The sequence below is a fragment of the Trachemys scripta genome, chromosome 24 (assembly GCF_013100865.1).
Source record: "Trachemys scripta elegans isolate TJP31775 chromosome 24, CAS_Tse_1.0, whole genome shotgun sequence".
NCBI lineage: Eukaryota > Metazoa > Chordata > Testudines > Emydidae > Trachemys > Trachemys scripta.
The window spans coordinates 5,234,008-5,247,733 of NC_048321.1; the positions used below are offsets into that span (position 1 = coordinate 5,234,008).

A 13,726-nucleotide genomic window follows, 5' to 3' on the forward strand; every position below is an offset into this window, starting at 1 on the left:
ACCACAGAGGAGCCCCTCTGACTTTTCATACTGTCTGGGAATTAATCTCTTCCAGGGCCGCTATGGAATCCTCACGCTCCAATTAAAAGTGCATGTGTGCGTACACACACACACTTCAAATAAAGTTAGTGTAAGTTAACTCATTTCTGCACTTCAACTGTAGGGTCTTCCATTTCTCCCATCAAGGTCAGTGACACCCCTACCATCAGAAACGTCTACACAGATGTCCTCACTGCACAATTAACTCCAGTGATCAGCACCCAGGCCTAGTCAGGGTGTGAGCAACCAAAACCCTGCTCAAGTCACTGCACCCTCACTGGTGCTGAACTCACCCACGTGTCAGGTTTCAGAGTGGTAGCCATGTTAGTCTGTATCAGCAAAAACAATAAGGCGTCCTTGTGGCACCTTAGAGACTAACAAATGTATTGGGCATACGCTTTCGTGGGCTAGAACCCACTTCATCGGATGCATGAAGTGAAAAATACAAGAGCAGGTATAAATACATGAAAGGATGTGAGTTGCTTTACCAAGTGTGAGGTCAGTCTAACAAGAAAAATCAATTAACAACAGGATACCAAGGGAGGAAAAATAACTTTTGAAGTGGTAAGAGAGTGGCCCATTACAGACAGTTGACAAGATGGTGTGAGTAACATTAGGGGGAAATTAGTATTGGGGAAATTAAGTTTAGGTTTTGTAATGACCCAACCACTCCCAGTCTTTATTCAGGTCTAATCTGATGGTATCCAGTTTGCAAATTAATTCCAGTTCTGCAGCCTCACGTTGGAGTCTGTTTTTGAAGGGGGTTTTTTTGTTGAAGAATTGCCACTTTTAGGTCTGTTATTGGGTGACCAGAGAGGTTGATGTGTTCTCCTACTGGTTTTTGAATGTTATGATTCCTGATGTCAGATTTGTGTCCATTTATTCTTTTAAGTAGAGACTGTCCGGTTTGGCCAATGTACATGGCAGAAGGGCATTGCTGGCACATGATGGCATATATCAGATTGGTAGATGTGCAGGTGAACGAGCCCCGGATGGCGTGACTGATGTGATTAGGTCCCATGATGGTGTCCCTTGAATAGATGTGTGGACAGAGTTGGCACCAGGCTTTGTAGCAGAGTTTGGTTCCTGGGTTGGTGTTTTCATTGTGTGGCATGTAGTTGCTGGTGAGTATTTGCTTCTGGTTGGGGGGCTGTCTGTAGGCGAGGACTGGCCTGTCTCCCAAGGTCTGTGAGAGTGAGGGATCGTCCTTCAGGATAGGTTGTAGATCCTTGATGATGCGCTGGAGAGGTTTTAGTTGGGGGCTGTAGGTGAGGGCTAGTGGCATTCTGTTACTTTCTTTGTTGGGCCTGTCTTGTAGTAGGTGACTTCTCGGTACCCTTCTGGCTCTGTCAATCTGTTTCTTCACTTCACCAGGTGGGTACTGCAGTTTTAAGAACGCTTGATAAGAGATTCTGTAGGTGTTTCGTCTCTGTCTGAGGGATCGGAGCAAATGCGGTTGTATCTTAGAGCTTGGCTGTAGACAAGTGTGTGTCACTAGGACTTTGAGGGGCATATCCTAGGGTTCTTTGTGCAGCAATAAGCAGAGCCACTATATTCTTTCCCAGTGAACTTGTCTGTCCTCCTGGGCATGCAGAGGGAAACTGCGGAAAAGCATTGGAGGTCTGTCACCGCTCGAGTGATTTAGCTTGCGTCCTCACTGCAAAGCGGGCAGGTTATCAGCCCAATTGAAAGCAGCACACAATTCTAACCTACACTTCCAGCCAGCCCAAGCTGTGAAAGCACCAAGCACGCATGAGAAGGCTGTGGGGGGGTGGGCAGAAGAGGGGTTAGGGAAAACACCCAAGAAAGAGCCTGAATTAGCTCTGCAGGGAAGACATATCCTAAGTCAAGAGATATGTGTCTGAGGTTGTGACTGAATGTAAAAACAAGCAGTAAAAAAGTCATGGGAAAGAGTCCTCTCTCAAATGAGGGGTGGGCTGAAGAGAGCCAGCATTTTAAAAGAGAACCAGAAATGGTGAAACTTCAAGAGATGTTCAATTTGCCAGCTTGGGGCGATCCAGCAGCTTCATTTAATCACACCGCTTTTGTTTCCTTCTAAGAATGCAGGCCGGCCCTTTACAGTCTGGGTCCAAGATTTCCTCCTGTCAAACCAAGGTCCTGAGTAGTCCTTTCACAAGAGTCAGGATGTTAATTATGGAGTCTCCCTCACTTGGACTGAAACCACAAGGCCAGACACAGCAACGTTTTCTTGCCTGGGAGAGCAGGCCTAGAGACATCCAACTAATGTAGAACATGGGAAAGAGCAGTGGAGGCAGAGAAAACTGCAGAACCCTGGATCCACTCCTCCATCCACTGCAACCTGTTCCCCTGACTGCAGGTGGGTGGCCCCCACTGCTGCTGGCCACTGAAGCAGCTCACACACAGGGCTGCAGGACCTGATCATGCTTCCCTTCCATCCCCCAATCTCTAGTCCTGTGGCACTTGGCCAAGAAAACAAGGTCCAAACCCAAAGAGTCACTGCACGATCACCCTGAGTAGCATGCAGCCTTTTAGAGAATGGAGGCAATGGAGACAACTAGCAAAAAAAAGAAGGGAAAGAAAATGGACAGAACAAGAAGTTAATCATGGCATGGTACAAAAAGGGGATATAGAAAGAGGGCACCCATCTACCAACTCACAGAATGGGAGGGCTTCAACAAAATAAGGCTGGGCACTGCTGAGGTGCGTTATTTTGAGAGGTAACATGGCCTGATGGAATAAGCATGGATGGAGAGACAGGAATCTTTTAAGTTCTATTTCTGGCTCCATCAATGACTCACGTCTGGCCTTGGGCAAGTGACTGAAGATGACAATATTGACCTACTTCACAGTCTGTTGTGAGGCTTAATGAATGTTTGTGCAGCGCTTTGAAGATATAAGAGCTGTAAGTGCTAAGCCTCATTCACTTCCTGCTCTGAAGTGCTGTGTGCTGTTGATGCAGGATGCTGAAGTGCGCTCACGTTCCACCCCAGAAATGAGTGCATTTCAGCAGCAGGCAAAGCAATCTCTATATACTTCTTCCATAACTCACAGGACACCATGAAGTTTAACTAACTACGGCAAAGTGCTTTGAGATCCTTGGGTGGAAGGTGCTAGAACAGTGTGAAATATTAAGACTGCAATGGATGGTGATTTTTTTAAATTCCTGTAACAAAAATGGCCAAAAACATTTTTCAAAATAAGCAATGTTATATTTAGACGCCAACAATATATTCCAGCCTTTAGGCCTGGACTACACAGGTTTTATACTTGTGTAACCATTTTGGTCAGGGGTCTGATTATTTTTTAACCAAACTAGTTATAGCACTACACCCCCTAGTGTGGACACACTTATATCAATATAAAGGTATTTACACCAGTATTGCTTATTCCCCTTTCCACACAGGGATTGCTACATGGGTATAAGCACCTTTATACCAATACAGCCACAGCCATCGAGGAAGGTTGTACTGCTTTAACTACAGCAGTTTAAGAACTACTTAACGTACATTCATTAACGTACATACCCTTTCCACATGCTGGATGTAGTATAAAGTTTTCTGTCTGCTGCATTCGGGCAAGCCAGTTCTTTGCTTGTTTTGTGACAACTTCTCTTCGTGACCAAGTGGCTTAAATATAGTAGTTCCCTCTCTCCTGCCTGCAGAAGGCAGAAGTGCCCAGCTGGCAGGAGCTGGGATCGTAACGTCCCCATCCCATATTCTTTACTTTGGCTGTCTATGAAATGATAGCAAGCCGCAGGGATCCACACCCACTCGCTTCATGACCTTGGGCATGTCACTTAGGATCTGATCCCAACCCAACTGAAGCTGATGGAGTTGCTCCACTGACTTCAGTGGGTGTAGGCTCATAATCTGTGACTCAGTTTCCTCCAGCTACAAAAAGGGGAGAATGATACTTGCCTTCCTCAGTCGTGCATCTTAGTGTTTATGAGATGCTTTGAGAGGACACCAAATTAGTGCCAAGTATCATTCAGCTGAATTCATTAGCTAGACTGTGCCTGGAAGTTTATACAGTAACACTTTCCTCCTCCTTCCCACACTTCACCAGTAGCAGCAATAACACAAAAAAGACTAGAGTGGCAACACTAATCATTTTAGATATGGGAACAGCCCGTGCAACCAAAGTTCTATCCTGAAGCACCTGTTGTACATAATTTGCACTCCTCAGCCCTCCACACACAGTTAAAGGGACACTATCAAGAAAAACTTACCTTCCATGTTTTAGAAACATATTTAAAAAAAACCCTCAAAGTCTAGTTTGCTTTTCCCAATTTATGCTGTTTGTTTATTATGGGCACTTCAGTTTCACCTTGTTTCTACTCAAGTTTCACTTCCTGGTTCCCAGGCTCTAGGCCTGATGCTGAATCTGGGAATCCAACACTGCGGGGCAAGATTTGAATGCCAAATATACATATGCATACACACAATTCGTTTAAATAAGTATTTTTATTTTCATGAGTCATTTCTAGGGACATTAGGATTTATAAAACCTACACTTGAGGTATAAACTAAATTAACACAACCCCTTACTCTAGAATTCTAAGGCGTGTGTGTACATTATGTATAGAGTACCAAACACCTGGAAAATGAAGTGCAAAGTTTAAAAAAATAATAATAACATCAGGCAATTCTATGCTGTACACTCTGGACAGAAACGAAAATTCAGCACAAAAACTCCAGTCTCTTCAAGCAGGCAACTTCTCATTGCTGCAATACCCCAGAATGACATTTAAGTCTGCTGTATTCTGGCTTCTTTAATCAGGGGCTTCCATTGTGTACAAGATAGAAGACACTCCACTTCTCCTCCCACTCTGCTCTCCTCAAATTTCAAAGTCATCCAGCCAGGAGAACCCAACCTGATTTGTTGTAAAGTAGCATTTAAAAAAAAAAAAAAAAGGACTAGAATCCTTTGAACTTTTAGAGCTGCTCTGGGATTGAAGGTGTGGGTGTGTGTATGGATGGGAAAGAGAATCTCTCACTGACGGGAAAAAAAACCAGACTAAAACCCTGTCCACAGGACAGTTCTTAACCTGAGTTTGCAACAAGCAAGTGGCATGATGGGGGAGGAGGGGAGAGTGGGTCCGGCTCCTCAGTTGGTGTAAACTGGAATAGTTTCCTGCCAATACAAACCAGATGAAGATCTGCTCCATTGTTTGTGTCCACACCCCACATGATTAAAGGGACACCGGCAACTGGAGAGGCAGCCAGGCTCAAAAATTTAATTACAAAGTAGTTACGTGTCTTACACCTGTCCCAACTCTTCCAGCCAATTTTAGAATTTAAAAAAACATGTTTCTCTCTCTCCTGCTGATGCATGAAAGACCCACACAAACAGGGGAAGCGGACTATAAACACTGCTGTAAAAAACATGAAGCAAAACAGCGAGGCTCAGTGATCTTAGATGTTTTATTACTTGTAACAAAAGTGGATAAAAATTGCATACAGAAGGGTGATTTTAAGTTGATGGTATCCCTTTAACATGCTGTTGGCATGCTTGGTTGTTTTCCTGTAAACAGGTTTTAGGGTAGCAGCCGTGTTAGTCTGTATCCGTAAAAAGAACAGGAGTACTTGTGGCACCTTAGAGACTAACAAATTTATTAGAGCATAAGCTTTCGTGGACTACAGCCCACTTCTTCGGATGGTCCATCTGAAGAAGTGGGCTGTAGTCCACGAAAGCTTATGCTCTAATAAATTTGTTAGTCTCTAAGGTGCCACAAGTACTCCTGTTCTTTTTCCTGTAAACAGTTCATAGCACTTATTTTGCAGTGTACACAAGACCACTGGCAGTGAGCATGTACGACTGGCTTGGCTGTTCCCCCTTCCTCCCAGCTCTTCATGCTGTAGGAGCACATTGTCCACAGGCTGCTGACACTGCATGCAACTATCCTCTGGGCACTCTATCCCTCCGAGGCACTATACAGCTGCCCAGGTTCTCCCAGAATGCACTGACACAAGCACACACAGGTGCATGTACTTGCAAGCATTTATCTGAGCCACATGGCTATACTCTGAAGAAAGCGGATGTACAGGTACAACTCAACTGCGTTCGTTGTAACCGAGTAAGACAAGCCTGTTATGGCATGGCTACAAAGATACCACTGCCCCTGCACGCTCAGTATAAAGTACCTGATCACTCTAGCATTGCAGTCTGGCTAGCTATTACTGAGTTTAATAGCCAGTACACAAACATTTATCCCCCCCACACACACACACACCTATTCAAATGAAGGAGTTGGGGGGGGAGGTTGTTATTTGTTTTGTTTCACACTACTCAGAAAGATATAAGTACAATAAGTTTAACTTGAACAGCAAAAAAAAAAAAAAAATCTACCTAAGTCCCATATGTTCTACAACAGATCAACTCAAATAGCATTGGGATACAAGATTATTACCAAACACACATTCCTGGGGTGTTTTCTCAAAATACTCACTTTTTTAAAATTAAGACAATGGCCAAAAAATTATTCCATGGAGTAACAGATCTACACTATCCTTTATGCATAAAAATTGCATGCATACAATATATTAAAAGCTATACAAGTGCAAACCTTAGGTTGAGATTTTGTATAAAACTCAGAAAATGCAAGGTTAATGTTCCAAAGTCAACCTTAACTCTACCTCTTGCAGAGTAAATTGTATTTTTTAAGTCTTGTTTTCATAATTCAAGGATTTACTAGGGCCACCATCAACTTTGAAATCTAATCGAAGTTTAAATAGTTTCAGCTTCTCCACCAGTCCTGAGTCACCCCGGCCTATTCTTGTAGTTTTACAATCACACTTAATGTGTTTAAAAAAAAAAATAGCAGCTTTCTCCATCTATTGTAGAGTGAAAGACTCACAAAACCAGAGGAAGCCCACTATACAGGGGAAATACTTCAACTAACACTAGCCGAAGTACTGCTATATACACACCCCGCCCACCCCATCCCTATCCCCTTCCCTTTCAGGGATAGCAATCTTAGGTCTCAATCCTTCAGACTTATGCACATGTTTTACTTTACACATTGCAAACAGTTCCACTAATCTTCAGTGAAACTACTCCCAGTGCATGAGGTTAAGCAAGTGGTAAAGTCTTTGCAGGATCAGGACCGTAACCCCTAATGCTGCAAAAACTTAAGCATGTGAATAGTCCTGTTGAAGTCGTATGTCCAAACAGACACTCACATACTTAAGGTTTGGCAAAACTGTTTTGCCCTTACATATTACTTGAAACAAGAGAACATGAAAAAAGCCAAACCCCTGTTTGAAAATTTGATTAAATTGACATTGTCTTTTTAAAAAGAGATGCCCTTTCTCTTTTAAATTCAATTAACTATACGAGTACAAAATTCTAGAGGGACAGAAGCAATTATTTATTCTTACAATACTAAAAATGCCTCTTTCCTCGAGGATTCTTTTTTTCTTAAAGTTCCCAGACCATCACAACCACCATAAGCTCCCTAATTCTTTACTCAAAGGGACCAGTACCATATTTTTTGTTTGTATCTAAGTTCCATAAGCTCCAGCACCAAGAATCCTCCTTCTCTTGATTCCATATTACAAATCAGCATGTCTTTCCAGTGCTCCGCTTGAAAGCTGATTTATGGCATGGGAATGACACCCCTTATTTGTCTGGGTTTGTGAGCTGTTGACCAGTGACCCAATTTGTGTGTCTCTGGCCCCTTCCCATCCAGCATCACTGAGAACCAGTACAAATAAAGACACTGTACAGTTAACATTCCCAGTCTTTCTAAATCAGAACTTTTTTTTTGAGGGGGTGGCGGGGTGGAGGAGGGGCTAACTTCAGGCCTTCTATACAGATCATAATGCAGGAAAAAATAGCATAGCTTTTTTTTTTTTTTTTTAAATCACACTAGAGCCTTAGAGTGTCTATATACAACATATTTAGGCTTGACAAAAATCTGATTCTTTTTGTAATTTTGACAATTAATATTGTTCTTTATTTGTAAGGCTTGACCATTGTTTTTATTTGTAAGAATTTTTTCATTTTTAATCATTTTAATTTTTGCAGTGGCAGGAAATGAAGGGGGGGTTGGATTAGTGCAGCATGGACAGCAGAGAGCTCAGTGCTGACAGCAAGGCCAGAGACACCCAAGCACAGGAAAGTCTGTGGAGCAGTGACCCCAGGCCAGGCCCGTGAAGAGAAGGACAAGCTCCCAGCCACTGGAGAGACCACCCTACTGCTGAATATGCCCCAGGCTCCCAGCCATGAGTGAGCGAGCTGCCAGAGCCAAGGGGACTGCAGAGGGCTCTCTGCATAGCCCCGGGCCAGGGACACCGAGGTGTTGTGGAGGCCATGCTTGCTAGCTGTTATTGATGGATTTTTTTCGTCGATTTCTGTGTGTCAGGTGAAATTGACATTTACCAACAACTAATTATTTAAATTGAATCCTGCCAAGCTTAAACATATTTAACACATGGCTCCTAACTGTGCATGTGGCATAATGTTTCAACCCTGCACATGAGATAAACAACAACATAATTGTCAGGCCTGCAATCAGGTCCTTGGGTAGTTCTGCTGCTGCGTAGACTGGAATACTTAAATGCATGTATAACAAGGTTAGCAAGTCTTCTTAATTCCCAGGCTTCTGAGCACCGGATACCCCAATGTGAACTACATCATCTGAAAGACACCCACAATCCTCTACCTATGGCATCAGGGGAGGGAAGATGGGAGAACTGCCTGATTTTTGCCAGAATGCAAACAAATGTAACTCTGAAGCATGGTACGTATGAACAAGCAAATACAACTGACACAAAAATTCAATAAAGAACCAGACATGTATACAGATAACAAGATCAGGCACATGAGATAGGATTATTTTTAAATATCAGGGGTACAAACACTCTTGCTTCAGGGCATAAGCCAATCACTAATGGGAGTTTCAAAGAAACCTGTATTATTCCACAACTGTCTTCTATGGAGTTTCTTGCACCTTCCTCTGCAACTGGTATTCGTCACTGCCAGAGACAGGACCCTGGACCACAGGAACCATTGATCTGATACAGAAATCTCCATAGTGTATGTTGGCAGAAATGCCACTGAGTGGTTGCATTGGACTGGATTGAGCCCAATCCACACAAGAAAACCATGTAACAGTTTTTAGTATATGTGTTACACAGCTAACAGCTGAAACTGTATTACTGGGGTTCTAAGCTGTATTGCAGATAGGACACGGGCATTTGACATCGGCTACCCCTGCTCAGTGACTAGTTATTAAAAAGCCTGGTGCACTTGCTATACACCTGCCAAATACTGTTACAAGTTTTCTAATATAGCTGGGAATGTTTACCAGGTCATGAGTGTGTCAGTAACCTGTTATAATCAACATGGCTCAATCTATAGCCTAGACGGGGGTTAGAGAAGGACTCTTCGAGAAGGAACTAGTATAGCCAAAGTTTTTAAACATGGTTTACACTGTTAGACCAGCTGATTGTAACCCTGTTGGGGTGACCCAGGTTTTAAATGAGTCCTTTCAACCGTTTCTTCGTCAGTGCAGAGACGGCTTTCAATAGGACAAGCCCATTCCATGGCTGACTCCGATGCCAAATAGCTTAGAATATTGTCTACACTATAACGACAGCCATGGTTTTGTACCATGGTCATGGACACCCTTATCTAACTAAAATGGTTGTGGCTACGCAACAGGCTTTTTCCCCCCCACAGCACAACCACACATCCATCCTGTTTGCACATCCATGCTACCATGCTGCCTACCAGTGTTTGTATCCATGCATCCTGGGGAAACTAGGCAGTTATCTTTTCAGGTATTTATATCACTAATCAGCACAGTATCCAAGTGCTCTCCTATAATGCCTTAGCAATGGATGGAGTGCCAAGAGGACACACACACAGAGGAGTAAGACATACAGAAATGCACTCAGATATCCTCCCAGTTTTCCGAGTGGTAGGAAGTAAGACCAGCCAACTCAGATGCACAGGCACAGTGAGGGAATCCATTTACAAAACAAATTAAGTTTGTCAGAACAGTTAGAGAAAAACAGCCATGCAGTAGCCCAGGCTGCTGGCAAGGGCGTTAACAGCTACCAGAGTTATTGACTGTAATATAACCATGTTTGGCATGGACACAAGCTATGTTTACAGCCAAACAGACGACTAGTTACAAACTCAGTTAAAAGTTATAGCAAAGGCAGGGCCTGAGGAGCCAGAAACAGCAGAACTAACCAAGTACGCTAGTTTAAATGAGTGGGCTTCAAAGCTGGATCTAGCCAGATGTCATGCTCAAATCAGGTCTGGAACCCAAGTCTAAGGCTAGATGAAAGTTCAACTAAGAATCCAGAGTTTCTTCTGAAAAATAAGTGTTCTGAACTTGGTCAGTATCATTATCTCCATTTTACAGATCGGGAACCTAAGGCACAGAAAGGTGAAGCAGCTTGCCCAGAGTCACACGGCAGGTCAGTGTCAGAGCCAGGAATTTGACCCATGTCTCCTGACTCCCAGCCCAGTGCTCTATCACCTGGACCACACTGGGAAAACCTCTCACGTTTAGCCAACCTTATCTAAAAACCTGTTTATACAAGCAAAGAGGTCAGAGATGTCTGTTCTCATCCACTCTCCCTTCCCATTCATCTCCAGGAGAGAATTCTCTGCTATATATTTGTCTAGAGCAGCATTTCTCAAACTTTTGGAAGCTGAATCCCACCATCAAGAAAATGAAACTAATCATAGAACCCTGCCATGTGTTGTTAAAGGCCTACCCACCTTAAGGTATACTTCTTCCACACATAGGTACACACAGCATCAGACAACCCCAGGGAGGCGTAACAGTGCACTTTAGGAAATGCTCATTTAGAGCACTATCCAGTCTAGTTTTAAATGTTTCAAATCATGGAATTTCTAGCATTCTCCTGTATTCTATGATTCTAGAAGGCTGGCAAGAAGATAAACCAAGGGCAACCGGACTCAGACCTAGCAATTAGTATTATGTCTTGAATTGAGAACCATACTCACCCCCCTCCCTCAAATCACATGTTCAGTTTTAAATGAAGGTTTTAAGGCTTACACAGTGAGAGAAACTTTTACACATCAGCTAGGCAGTTGGAGGCTAAGTCAGTTCACACAACAGAAGCCAGCACAAGGCACAATATCTCCACTTATGGTATAAAAGAATCTCCCATGAAGATAGACTGAAGTGGATGAATCACTAGCATATTATAAAATGATATATAAATACAGACAAAACAGAGACTAACCTTAATTTGAAGCTCTTCTTGTCTTGTTTATATCCGCCCTACTGCACTGATTCGAACACGGGGCTGAACAAGAATTTTTAAAGAGTCTTCTATTCCTCCCTTTTACTTTACTTTTTAAATAAACAAAAAACCCAACAGAACAGCTTAAACTCTTTGTGAATGATTTTACAATATGGCTCTCGTGTCAGGGAAGCCTAACTTCTAAAGTTAGATCATCAGATGTGATATTAAAGAAGGTAGACTAAAGAATTTTCCTAATAACTCCAATGCCAAAAATCTCTCCATCTACCTCACCCCACCGAGAAAAGGAAGGGGAGGAAGGGAAGATCCAAAAAATCTATCCTGCACCCTCTAGGTCATTTCTTTTAAAAACATCATTTTTCTAAAGCTTTGACGCTACTCTGTTTCCTTATTATTAGTAGCTCCTTTGCCACTTTTGCAAATACAGAGTGGATCTCTTTTTAAAAAGGAGGTTTTTGTCTACTTTCCTCTGCTCCCAATTTATTTTGTTTTAATTTTATTATAACTAACTAAATGTCTGGGAAATTTAAGTTCGAGACTCTACCACAATAACCAAGAAAAAGTCATTGGAATCTGCAAAATGAAAATTCAACCTGTACTTTCTTCTTTATTTTTAATTGTGATGGTTACTTTTAGCACTTGTCTTCCCCCCGATACACACACACTCTTCTCGTAATACTACTTTACCCCAAAGAACAGATCCCTCTCCAAAAGCAGGAGATTTAGAAATTGGGTGTTAAATTTTCAGAAAACTGGCTTGCCACACAGCTGTTCAACTTTAAGGCTCTTCCCCACACTGCACAGCTGTATCTTCCTACATTCTTTTTAAATATTAAAAAATTAAAAATCTGACTCCCCCAGAAATTAAGAATAAGCTCCCAAAATATAACTAACCCGCTAAAATAGGGTTATCTGAAGATGCTTAATATCACACAGCTTGCTTTTTGCCTGTGATTGCTTCTTTCCTCCCTTTTTATTAATTAATATTTGCTATAACTACTTAGCAGTTCCCACATTTCAATATGCAGTTCTAGTCCTGTTTTCCTGTCCCTGACCCCCTTTCCTCTCCCTTCCTAGGCCAGGGAAATTTGGTTTACTATGAAGCTGAGAAAAGGCTTTTTAAAGTGTCTTGTTTTAATTTCCTGCAACTCTCTCCCCCAGAGACGACCCCCTCCTCTCCCACACGTCAATATACACATTTAATCCTGCCCCCCAAGTACAAAATAAATCAGGAAAACTGGGTTTATTAGAAGCTGGAAAATGTGTATGTTTTTAGCTGGCTTATCTCCCCCCCCCCCGAAAAAGCCACCCTGAGACTCCCCACCTGCCTGTCACGCTTCTCTCTCCACCTCTATTGCCCCCTTCCCACCCCCAACAAAAATAAAGATCCCAGGGAAAGAGGGCTGATGGGAAGCTAGAAATGAATGGCTCGTTCCTCCCCAGCAATGATCAACCCAGGGACCCTCCTAGCTGCCTGCTCTCTACCCTCTCTTCCCCATCCCCCCCGTACCCCAGGAGGTGGGGCTCAGTGGGAGCTGGCACAGGGGACCTATGGCAAGTGCTCCCCCCCCCGATCAGCTAGAGGCTGCCCCTCCCCCCAGAGACCAGGACACCCAGGGACCGGGGGGGTGGCAGGAGCTGGGGGGAGCTTGGACCTTTGCAGGGGCTGGTTCCCCCCGCTCCTCCTTTCCCCGCCCCCAGGGGCGGCTGCTGCTGGGGGGCTGCCCCGGGCTCCTAGGCCTCTCACTCTCTCCTCAGGATCAGGGCGGCCATATTGGATCCGTCAGCTTCTCTCCCCGTCCGAGGGAGGCGGCCGCTGCCGCTAGAGCAGGAGCAACATCCGGGTAACCGGCACCTCCTCCCGAGTGGGCGGGGGGGCGGAGGAGGGGCTGCCTACATCCGGGGTCCCGCCGCCTTCCTTCACCGCCATAGGAAGGAACGGGGCATGGCCGCCATTTTTGTGGCGGGCAGGCTGGCGGCTCCATCCGGGTTATTCATGGGTGGCTTCAATACCATTGGGAAGAATGGGGAGGAGGCTGCCATGTTTGTAGAGGGTAGACGGGCAGGCACATCCGGGATCTGACTTCACAGCAACTGAAGAGAATGGGAGAGTGCTACCATCTTTGTTATGGGCAAATGGGCACGTGGGAAAGTAGGGTCCGCTGTTGAAGCAGCGCAATGAATCTGGCTGATGAGCGTTCCCTTGTATTTATTAGTATCTAAATAAAACATGCGTAGTGCCGAACACCAGTAAAAACCGGGCCAAGAAAAGCCATGCACAAAAATATGCTGTTTTAATGCATTGGTTTGCTTGATGCAGGTTTTCTCTCTTGCTATTGCCTGTATTACCATTAGGAATATTGTTATTAATTGCGGTTTATAAAGAGGGCTGATGGGTGATCTGGGAGTGAGGAGACCTGGAGTCTATTCCTGGCTCAGCCATTGATCTTGGG

At 43.8% G+C, this 13,726-nt stretch overlaps 1 protein-coding gene across 3 annotated transcripts in view; it reads right to left on the reverse strand.

Moving 5' to 3' along the window:
• Positions 1-13,124, reverse strand: part of DEDD (death effector domain containing) — a 39,936-nt gene extending 26,812 nt beyond the window's left edge. The window contains exon 1 of one of the 3 annotated variants that reach the window (XM_034756886.1): positions 11,253-13,112. The gene's annotated coding sequence lies outside the window, so the exon portion shown is untranslated. Of the gene's footprint in view, positions 1-11,252 lie in introns of all 3 variants that reach the window. The other 2 variants (XM_034756888.1, XM_034756887.1) reach the window with 2 other exon arrangements.
• Between the last annotated feature and the right edge of the window lie 602 nt (positions 13,125-13,726).